Source organism: Haliaeetus leucocephalus, unplaced genomic scaffold (assembly GCF_000737465.1).
Source record: "Haliaeetus leucocephalus isolate CR32 unplaced genomic scaffold, Haliaeetus_leucocephalus-4.0 Scaffold897, whole genome shotgun sequence".
NCBI classification, from domain to species: Eukaryota; Metazoa; Chordata; class Aves; order Accipitriformes; family Accipitridae; genus Haliaeetus; species Haliaeetus leucocephalus.
Window position 1 is genome coordinate 2,869,376 of NW_010973333.1, and position 10,315 is coordinate 2,879,690.

Sequence of the window (10,315 nt, forward strand, 5' to 3'; positions counted from 1 at the left end):
TCATAACATAGAGAAAGGGTTATTCTTAGAAAGACAGAGAGAGAGTGTGAGTAGCATGACGGAGAAGGCAACTTTTTCTGTTAACAGACTCCTGCTCTCTCATTTTTCATATTTAAATAAAAATATACTGTGCAGCTACAGTTCCTGTTCAAACCTTTGGTGTCTAGGGGGGTACCCACCTGCCTACAACAGGAGTCAGCTCTATAATACACTACACAGCACAGCAAAGTGTACGGGATTCTTCGTTAAAAATGATGTCCACAGTGTTAAGGACTCTCTAATGAGGACTGTCACTTGCCGGTGATGGACACCCTGCAGCTTGCAAGTCTGAACCTAAAATGATTTTCTACATCTGAGTTTCCAAACTGTTTTCTGTTTTATAAAAGGCAGATTTCATTAGGCTGCAGGGCAGAGGCAGCGAGACCGAAGCTCCGATTAACAACAAGCTGAGAAGAATCTGAAGGAATTTAAGTGCTCAAGCCCAAGACCATGATCTTTGCCTCCCCCCCTGAAAAGTCGTGCCCAGGGTGAGGGCTCGCGGGGGTCTTCCCATGCCCTGGCCCTCAGGAGCGTCCCACTGGTGTTGTGCACCCTGAGCTTGCAAGGCTTGGCCATGGTTTTTTGGGGGAACAAGCTGGATCCTGCCTTATGCTCCCATGCAGGACCCTCATGGTCAAGGCTGTCTTTAAACCTGGGGAGGACCCAGGTCCAGCCCTCCTGTGTGACTGTCCTGGTTTTGACTGGGAGAGAGTTAATTGTCTTCCTAGTAGCTGGTACAGTGCTGTGTTTTGGGTTCAGTATGAGAAGAATGTTGATAACACACGGATGTTTTCAGTTGTTGGTAAGTGGTGTTTAGACTAAGTCAAGGATGTTTCAGCTTCTCCTGCCCAGCCAGCGAGAAGGCTGGAGGGGCACAAGGAGTTGGGAGGGGACACAGCCAGGGCAGTGACCCAAACTGGCCAGAGGGGTATTGCATACCGTGTGACGTCATGCCCAGTATAGAAACTGGGGGGAGTGGGGCTGGAAGGAATCACTGCTCAGGAACTGACTGGCCATAGGTTGGCGGGTGGTGAGCAATTGCATTGTGCATCACTTATTTTGTACATTCCAATCCTTTTATTATTACTGTTGTCATTTTATTAGTGTTATTATTATCATTATTAGTTTCTTCCCTTCTGTTCTATTAAACCGATCTTATCTCAACCCATGAGTTTTACTTCTTTTCCCGATTTTCTCCCCCATCCCACTGGGTGGGGGGAAGTGAGTGAGCGGCTGCGTGGTGCTTAGTCGCTGGCTGGGGTTAAACCACGGCAGTGACACACCGACCAGGCAGGGCTGGTGACACCTCCACCGCCGACCCTGCTGCTGGCAGGTTTGAGCTGCTCCCCTTGTAGGTCACTGCCAGTCCCAAGGAGCTCAGCCCCCCCAGCCCTGGGTAGGGAGCAGAGGGTCCTAAATCAAACCAGCAGCCATCCCACTGGCACAGAGGCACCTGAACACAGATGTTGCACATGTGTCTATGAACTCAGATCTCAGCAACCTCACAGGGTCTCACCCAAAACCTTTCATGGAGATGAGAATCTTCGCTGGGATCCTGGAGTTACTGGTAAGTGCTCCTTCCCTACAGGCATGTGTTAGCACTGCATTCCTGCAGGTTTTTACAGGTATAAGGCTATTACTCCCCTGCAGTACAGCATCGTAAAGCTGGACATCTACAGCGGTGGGTCCCACTCTGAACAGCTACAAAATACACCGGTAGTTTTGTGTTAGTTGGTTGTGCGGTCTCTTCCTGGGTTACATATGTTCATGCAGTTAATGGGACTGCAATGAAGTCAGAAAATCATGCCTGATTACAAACCATGCAAATGGTATACTAATAATGCAAAATCATGGGATTTGTATGATAGAGGTGACATGAAAAAAAATGTTTTCAACAAACCAGAGGCTACAATCAGAGGGAAGCGGTTTCTGTATTCAGGCTGGAAGTTAATGAGCCTGATGCTAAGTGTGAGCAAAGAAACATGGTGGGAAATTAAAATGTTTCAAGAATCATTAGGTGTAGACATCTGGGTTTTCTAAAATTCGTTTACACTAAAACTAGTTTTCCAATGCAAAGCTTTGGCAACCACTGTTTAGCTGTAAATTTAAGCAGTAAAACATTTGATGCTGTTGATGTAATAAAAAGGCACTCTAAATGAAAACTTTGCCTGGGAAATGTTGTCTTAATCCCTAATTCAGTTTAAAAAGCACAAGCAATACATCTCATGCATCTGAACTTCTGCAAAGCATTGGATAGCATAGTTAAACTGGAGACTGCAGATTAAATCACAGATTGACAGGAAAGCACTACGTGGGACATGGTGGGAAGTATACTGCCAGAGGAAATTTTGGCTGGATGGGGTTACTGACGGAGCTCCTCAGGAACCAGCCAGAAATAACAGAGTGATCAGAGCCCAGTGCCCAGCCCCAGGGTGACTCCAGCCCCTTTGTGAGGCAGCCACTGAAAAACAACTTCAAAAGTAAGCTGGATTCAAGTGAGATGTCTCCAGAAAAAGGATAGGCAAGTATCAGTTCCCCAGTTTTAGGCAGCAGTGACTCCCCCCTTGAATCTTGTATGTAATCAGCATAGCCATGCTTAAGACAACAAAAGCAAAGCAGATGCTGGAAATTGTCCGCTTACAGACTTTTCAGGGGAACTGGCAGGCTGGGACCGTGCTAAAGGTATTTTACAATTAAAGCATCTGTATCATCACATCCCCAGAAATGCAGGGTTTATACGAGCTGTAGTTCATGTACGATGAGTGCTGGCCTTAGACTTTGGTCCCACTGTACTGCTTAACATAGGGACTGATCAGTCATGTCACGGCTGACATCAAGTACTGAAGTCAATGGGCTCCTTGCCAGAAGATGGTGATTTCATTTGCCACAAGGTGCTATGGGTTTCATATGACGTTGAGCTACATACGTCCCACACTGTCAGAGTGAGCGTGCAAAGCTTAGGGCAAGGAACATACCTTGTGTTAGCTGTACTTCAAGCAGTGTTTCTAAGTCTGAAAAAGTCTGGTGTGCTTAGTTTGACAAAACAAAGGCTATTTTCCTTTACAGAGGAGCATACTTAAATGTAAAGAGAGAGCTGAGACTGGCCAGACCTTTTAGCCTACCAATAAATCTGAGAGGATCTTCAGTGACCAGAAAAGAGAAATTTGACTTAACTGTCACCTAGAAGATAGTCAGAGCAAAAGCCATGCCTTTGTCATACTCTGCAGTCCTTCTCGCAGCCTGTCTGCTTTCACTTTGCAGCTGTTAAAATATCCTTGTGTAGTTGTCAGTGATTGTACAGAGAAATAATTCCAGTCCTGTTAAGGCCCTCGATACAAGACTATAATTTAAAAAATCAATTACTCCAAGTCAAAAGCTGTGGCTGTCCTAAAAAAGCACAAAATGAAGAGCATGCCATGTCAGCCAGGCAGAATTTGCACAGCCCTGGTTTCCCTCCCTGGTGTGCAGTTTCTTAGGCTGCTCTTTAATTCTTTGCCATGCTGAGGATTTTCAAAGATAGATGCCAAATTCAGAAAGAATATGACACTTGCTACCTTTCCATCAAAGTCTATGAGAGCAAGTCAAGATCACTGATTATTAGGCCTGTTAATGTCCCTGTGGAGAAGGTCCACTGTGGGAGACCGTACCCCCAGTAGGTTTGTAATTTGCCACGTGGCAAACACGGTTCCACCGTGGCAGTAATTACGATGGCTTTAAGGTCACCCTGGAGCCAGTGTCCATCCGTTTGGTCTCCAAAGCGGTTCAGCTGTGGTCGATGCCTGCCTGCAGCGTTTGGCACTTATCCGTACCTGGTAGACCACGGGCAGCAAATCCACCAGCATCATGCCCCACATTAGCTGTTCCCGATCCTCTGACCTCTCCTTTCTTTCAAAGGCAGCAAGGGATAGCAGGGTAGTTCATGTGCCCTTCGAAGACCCCATCGTTCCTCCTCATGCTCTTCTTCCCTGTCCCCTCCGTTGCCCACACTGATTCTCTGAGGGCCTGGGTGCTCTAAATCAACCCAAGGAAATGTTTTGGCAAATAAAAAGATTACAAAAGAAGAAGGTGGTTTGGTTTTTTTTTGGTTTTTTTTTCTAGTTGCTGTTTTAACCCCCAGCTTATTTTGTTGATCCGGTTTACAACACAGCCCTCATAAAATACTCCTGTGAAGAGGTCAGGGTTGGACCTACATCAAATAAATTTGCCAGCGGGCAAATATTCATGTAACTGTACCTTGAAGTTGTCTAAGCAATTAACATAATTAAGATAAATTCAGGGCAGTAGTTCCCTACCTGCAAAGAGCTTAACTACTTTCTTTTTTCCTTTTCTAACCCTAAGAAAAGACGTACTCTGCAGAAAAGCTTGTATTTTTTTTCCCAATTATACTGCTTAGTCTAATAAAAGATTCTCCTGCTCAGTAGAAGTGACAGAATTACATAAACATCCCAGGAATCCTAAAGTTTAGAAAATCTTTAAGCTTGTTTCAGAACTTTGTACTCATATTAATCTATGGGCTTTGTAAGAAATTACTATAACAGAACTCTGCAAGAGATCTTATGGAAAGAAAGCTGATTTTTGCAATACAAAAATCTCTAAGTGAGTCACTTTTACCTACTCCTTCTCAGCCTCTCGTAGGTTTCGTTCACACACTTTCCTCTGACCCATATACTTACGAGTACCAAGACACACGTGCCCAAGCAATCTTAGACCGCTTGTATGCAACGTAGAGGACAAAGGACATCAGGAGCTGAGGCTTCAACATGTATCTTGGGTTTTGGACTTGCCTTTTGTACCTTTTAGGAGCGGATGTTATACTGGATTGCTTGCCTTGTGATTTTGACTCACCTCCTGTAAACGTTAGGCAAAATTCCTGGATTGCACAACTTTTATTTTCCTAGCCTGATAAGCTCTAGTTCTGTTCTTCATCCACTTGACAACTTTAACGTTAGCTCAATTTGTTCTTCCTCTTTATTAGAATGAAATCACAGATCCTGAGTTCTGTGGCAATTAACACATGCCTCTCCTTTTAACCTTTGCTCTGCTGCTTCCTCCAGTGCTCTTGCACACACATTTCCATTCTTACTCCATCCACACCAATCTTCATTTTTCTATTACAAATTTCTGCAGTGCTAGTGGAGTCGCTCCTAACTTGGGACATTGGAAAGGACAGCTCATTACAGTCCCCCCAAGAATACCAAATTCATGTGGTAAGAACAGGGAAGAAAGCCACTGCTTTTTTTTTTTTTTTTTTTGTTGTTCAAGAATTGTAAAAATATCAAACATGAGGAAAATACAAAGAATCATCCCATGCCTTTGATCTCACATAACACATTATTTGATTTTAACGTGGGTAAGGCTACTCAGATGATTTGCCTTTGGTTGATTCTGTGAGTGCCATTGTAGTCACTTGTTATTTCACCCACATGTTCTGTACGGGACCTTCCAGGTCAGCCCCACCGCAGCCCTGCTTGGCTCTGGCAGAGGAAGATCACTGCTCACCCACTGGTTCAACCCTCTTCTGCATGACGTGCAAGCAGGAGTCTCAAACAGCTCTTAATCTCTCACAAAAGCGCTTTCTCCTACCAACAGGCTCATAAGCAAACAACAAAATGTCATTGACAAAATGATTATAGTGGGATGACAGAATGGATCTCCATAGTAACAAGTAAGTGGGGCTAATGCCACCCCGTGCGGCATCACAGGCAGCCACCCAAAGTTTCTTTTACTTTCTCAGAGTAGAATGCACAGAGGATCTCAGTTGCTGCTCGGTCCTGGGAGGTGGAGAGCCAGCAAATGCCTCTCATGGCTCTTTTTTGCCTGCCTGGGATGGGTAGTCAGGTATTGTCACAGCTACAAACAGCACCTGATGTTCCTTAAAATTGTTTTAAAGGAAGTAGCAGGACATACTCGTTCCCTCCATGAGTCCACTTCTGTTCATCCTCAACAGAGCAAGCAGAGTCAGATCCCCTGCAAAGTACTCTTTGTATTTGCATTCAGTTAATTTTAACTAATTCTGTGTTTCATTTTGGAAGTGAAATGTATTGAGTGGTGAGGAGGTGGCCAGGGAGCTTTTCCTATCTTCCTAACCACATGTTTTATTACCGTCAACATTTTGACAATTGCAGACCTACTATGTTTCAGTAGCATTGAATACCGCTCACTATTAATTCGTTTAAATCCGTGCAACATGAACAGGCCAAAGTTTCAGTCCTTAGTTTGGCTGAGGTTAGAATTTTGCTCTTTTGGTGTTAAATGTGTTGTTCATCTCCAAGTAAGGCCTTGAGCTAGTACAAACCAGAGTAGCTTTAATGATTTCAGTGCATCTGTGCCGTTTTCCCCCCTCAGTATCTTGTCCCACTGTCTGTCTTGTTCGCTTTCTCTCAAGGCTCCTGCATCTACAAATGTTTCTTGCAATTCCCACGACAAAGCTGAGAAATACAGGCATGCATTTAGAAGGAAACGTATCCCTGTCATGCACAGTTCTCCACTCCGAACAGCAGAACCAACCTCCGGGTGGATATTCTGATCCTGACACATACAGACAATTTCCATAAATGTCACTGCTAGGTGCCCGACTCATCCCTCAGGCACAAAGCAGCCCTTCCAAAGTAAAGCCAGGATGACGCTGAAGACCAGCACAAATTTTCTACTAAGTACTTTTCTTTGTGCTTTTCTGTCATTATACATGAAATAAAGTTGCTGCCTTGAGATGTGATTCTCTACCTCTTCGGTAGATACCTGCTGGGGCTAATTCCTGTGAAGTCACGGCATTATATATCATGAAAAGAGGGGATGCTCGGGTCTCCTTATGCCCCTGGCTTTAATGGAGAACGTGTGATGGAAAGTGATTAATGGTGGTCTGTGAGCTCTTAATATAACTCACACCCATGGTTTATGGCTTCTCCTCTGCAATACATTACTTCCTCTATTTCCAATCAGTTTTTCAGGCAGAGAAGCCATGTGAAGAAGTGACTTGCTTTCCCTTCAACGTGAACTTTGCACAAGTAAAAGCAAATCTGTTGCTCTGCATTTGCAGAAGTGTTTTCTGATACACAGCAGATAGCCATAAAAAAATAACAGAATAGATCTGACTAATAAAACTTACAAGCAACTACATGTAGCCACTGAACTCAGTGATGATACTTCTAATAAATGTCTGATATTCCTAATCTGTATTTAAAACAATGATGTTCTAAAGGACTGAGAAGATAGTAAAAAAATGTATATATATTTTGATGTGGTGTTTCTACATTAATAACAGTCAGGTTTATTTTGTAGGCAGTGATTTTCACCCTAATAGTTGTCTGATTTACTTTATGGCCATTTTCTGACTGTCAGTTTTGTGACTGATATTAAGGTACTACCTCTGGAAGTTAGACTATCTGATGTCCGCTCCTTCCCACTACTGTGGGCGCAGCTGATCATTTTCATGAGGAAAATAGTGCTCTTAAAGATGGACTCTTTTACATGTCTTTTACCCCTATTTCCTGATGATAAAATGTGTATGTTTACTTTGTTTCTCTGCTTCTGTTTCTGCCAATTCAGACTTAGTGAACCCACTGGCCTAATTTGACAGCAAGTTTGACATGTCAAAGCTATGAAGTTTTTCAGATCTTCATAGACATTGATGGCTGGATAAGTGAGGGTCATCATTTAGTAACATCCACTCTCAGGGTAAAAGATGAAGAATTCACGTGTGACCCCTTCTGCCTGGAACCAACCAACCCACCAGTGCATGGTGCCTCCAGCACCATCACACCAGTCATTGACTTTTTACTCACCTCTACATAAATCTGGGAACAGGTAAAACTGAAGAAGTGTATGGGGTGAATGTAGTGGGGACTGGAAGAATTACAGGTGGGTTGGGGAGTGCTGAAGCATGGAGAGAAAGTAAAAATGGAAAGGAGATGAAAGTGCAATAAGAGGGGGGAGAATATGGAAGTATTGTAGGGGCTGGCTGGAAGTTGGAAAGGTGAGAACAAGATCTATTGTGCTGGGTCTGATAAAGGATTTGGGGTAGATTGAGGTTAATGTTGCGGAAGGGTGCTTATAAAATGAAGCTGGAAGCCTTATTCTAGCCTTATTCGTGCTGCTAATCTGATTCTTCCCTCAATTCTGCTTTTCCAGGAGGCAAAGTTTGAGGATGTATGGAACAGAGCCTGAAATCATCTTTTCTCAAAGAACTAATGTGTCTGAAGCATTGTCTTTCCTTTTTAAAGCTGTGATTCAACTGCTATCAATGTCTAGCATATTCAGGTTAGCTCCCATGGCTGGTCCAAACATGCTGACTTTCACATAATCCTGGTATTGTAGTGCTTCGTTGGATTTTGTGCTTGCCAGTCAATAAAGCAGTGATTTGTCATCTGTTATTGTTAACATGCATCAATATACCAAGAAGCAAGAGTGGAAATGTTTTCAAGAGAAAGGACAGAGCATATTGTGGAAGTATAATGTAAAATTACAGCCAGGCTAATCCTTGCTTGTTCCAAGGAAACTCTCCGCATAAAACTAACAATTTATGCAAGCATGAACTGTTCCCACTGTAACACATCAGAAGCTTTTTAGGTATTCTGAGTGGTGGAGTTACAATGCCATTTTAAAAAACAAATGCATGTCAGATTTTTTAGATACTATTGACTTAGGAAATAAAAAACTTCCCAGAAATGGTTCTTAACCAGAAAGGCTCAGAAGATTATTAGACAGATTTAGTAGAAATAGACAGTGTACGGAGAAACATAATGAGTAAACATAAAATACAGAAATAATAACTTAGACTAACTATAATCTGTCATATGAATTATTAGATGTCTATACTGCCGTTTTAATAATATAATCACTATTCCTGAACCAGCTTGTTTCTCCCAAACAAACTCTTTACATGGATCCACATAATTCTGTCATCTAATTATAAGTTTAGTTTTTCCAGGATCTTGTGTTTGGGAATCTGTTCATTGGTAGTAGCAGGAACAAAAATACAGCTTATAGACACATACTGAAAAAGGAGGAGTAAAGGATAGGCACGGAAAGTGATTCCTCGCCACAGTGGTATAAAAATGGACTGGCTGAACCTGCTAGCAGGCAACAACCCAGAGCTGGCTTCTCATAGCTAGACCTTTAAATTATTCTCATCCAAAGTCGCTTCAAATAAATAAAATTTGAAGGAAACATGCTTACAAGAAATACACCCTTTACTTCTCAGGGGTCTCTGTGGGATGTTTATTTGTTGGTGCCCTCGGGGAGTTATGAGGCAAGGCTGGAATGATCCCAGCTCATTCCCTTCAGCCTGGGAAAAAAACTGGTCCAGAGCTGCCTTCCTAGAACTGTCTCCCCCCACTCTGAAAAAAGGATTTAGCTATCAGTGAGCTTACCCCAATTTCCCTGACAGGCTGAGAAAACAGAGAGGGCTCTCAGCCCCACACTGCTGCGCTTGGGACGAGACTAAAGAAAACCGGGCTTTTGGGTTTTGTCCAGGCTTCAGCAGTTTTCTGTGTGCTTCTCCACTCTCCCAGGGTCTGCCCTTGCTGTCTACCTCAGAGCCCCTGGATCTGGCCCCATCTGACCTTAGGGGGCCTGTGAGCCTGACATCAGCTAAATTTTTAGTCTGGTATACCTTACTGAGACTGCTAGCTCTTGCTTCTGTGGGAGCCGGAGTGTTCATTTTCTACCTTTTTTGTTAAAGCTATTGTCTTTATTCTCAATTAAAAAGAGCTGGATACACCAGTTGGTACGGAAACAGAGAAGAGGAAAAAAAGTGTTAATTGCAAATAGCTCTTGAGCACTGCGTAAATCCTATTTTGCATGTTAAAGCGGGACTTTGATGGAATAAAAGCTTTGTGCAGCTCCTCAGCACTGGGGAAGTTCACCCAGAGTGCTCCATTTCTCTGTCACCTGCATGTACAGCTCAAAATGTCTTGGGAGCGGTCAGAAGCATCTTCTGGATGAAAGGAAAAATATTTGTTGCATGGCATTAGGAAAACAATCTCTCCACCCGTACAGTCTCTGTTTTGTACATAAGCCAAAATGACCTGCACTGTGCCAAAGCTGGAACAGAAGGTTAAAGCCGTCTGCTGCCGCTGCTGGACCTCATTCCCCTCCAGATTTTGCACAGGTAGAAAGCTGCCCTCACCTCTGTTCTGCTCGAGGTTCGGGGACTGCTGAGCTTCCTCACCCACTTCTGTTTTCTCAGCCCCGTCTGACTCATTTTTGCTCCATCGAGAAAAAGCTTTCCTTGTTACCCGAGGGATATTTTGAGTAACAATCTTCAAATATTCACCTT